This window comes from Phoenix dactylifera, unplaced genomic scaffold, assembly GCF_009389715.1.
Source record: "Phoenix dactylifera cultivar Barhee BC4 unplaced genomic scaffold, palm_55x_up_171113_PBpolish2nd_filt_p 001477F, whole genome shotgun sequence".
Lineage (NCBI taxonomy): Eukaryota > Viridiplantae > Streptophyta > Magnoliopsida > Arecales > Arecaceae > Phoenix > Phoenix dactylifera.
Genome location: NW_024068791.1, coordinates 14,716 through 16,350, shown reverse-complemented (window position 1 = coordinate 16,350; position 1,635 = coordinate 14,716).

The following is a 1,635-nucleotide window of genomic DNA, read 5'->3' as shown; positions in this document are numbered from 1 at the left end:
AAGAGAGCTATTCCATTCAAATAAAAAGGGATTTCCACCTACCAAAGGCTCTCAAGAGTAAATACAAGAGAAAGAAGGAAAAAGCGCATTGAACTCCATCCAACAAACGTTTCCCTCGCATTCAAGGCTCTCCTCTGACATCAGATCATCAGTGCATTCAAAGAGAAGACTCAGAGTTTGAGAAGCCCCTTCTTCCTCTTCTCTGTTTGAGGGCTTCTAACTCTACATTATTTATATTGTTCATATCTGCTTTTTAAGAAGCTTTTCCTGTACTCTTTACAAACTATTTTCTTGTTACTTGATTCAATCAGGGGATTGAATCAAGGTTGTTGAGGTTTGTTGGTGAGCCGAAGTTAAAACCAATGGTGTAAGGGTTCGATTGTGATCCCGGAAAAACAATCGGGTGGTTCTAGTCGGTGAGCCTGTGAAAACCAACCGAGTTCGTTGTGATCTCGTGAAAACAACAAGTTGGGTTGTGAACTTTGATGACCCAAAGATTGATTCAAAGATTGATTTTGATGATCACAAAACCTTGAAGTATAAATACTAATGTTTGTGTTGCAAGGAGAAAGATATTTATTTTGCAAGGAACATAGCAAGTTGGAAGAATACAAGAAGGCCTCCAAAGTTCTCAAGAAAAGTTGGAAGAAAGCTACAATTCATTGGCCCAAGCTTCAAGTTCAAAGAATTCAAGTTGAAGGAGCAAATTCAAAGAAAAATTCAAAAAGAATAGTCCTCGAGTCGACTCCTGGAAGTTTCGAGTCGACTCTGGCACTCTAGAGTTTCAAGGAACAGTGCTCGAGTCGACTCCGGGACTCTACGAGTCGACTCCGACTGAGAACAAATAAAAAGACAGAGAGTTGATTTTCTGCGCTACAGTGATCTCGAGTCGACTCCCAACTTCAGGAGTCGACTCCCAACTTCAGGAGTCGACTCCCAGCTACAGTGCCGGCAGACTACTATTCACAGATCAACTCCTGTTTCAGCCGAGTCGACTCCTACTTCAGCCGAGTCGACTCGAGCACGCTGGGAGGCATAACGGCTAGTTTTTTCTTGATTCCAACGGCTCTATTTTTGTCTCTAACGGCTAGATTTTTGTTGGGACTCCCTCTAAAGCTATAAAATCAAGAGAAGAGCTAGGGGAGAAGGTATGGAAGTGGGAGAAAATATTTAGGGAAGAGATTTGAAAGAGATTACAAGGAAAATCTTCCATAAGCACAAAAGGGCCATTCAAAGTAAAATAGAGAGAAGAAGAGCATCCAAGTGAATCCCAAAGCTTCCTCTCCATCCGTGTGCTGCCTCGGAGATCCTCTACTTCGTGCAAAATCAGAAGAGGGGGCAAGTGAAGAAGAAGCCGAGTTCCTCCATCTACAAATTAGTTTGAGGGCTTCTTCTCTTTTCTTTACTTATTTACATTTGCTATATTTGCTTATTTGAGAAGCTTGTATTTGATTTAAACTCTTGTTCTAATATCTTGTAACTTGATTCAATCAAGGGATTGAATCAAGGGGTTAAGGTTTGTTGGTGAGCCAAAGGGAAAAACCAACGTTGTAAGGTTGTGGTTGGTGAGCCTTTGGGGAAAACCAACCGGGTTGATTGTGAACCCGGAAAACAATCATGTAAGGTTGTGGTTGG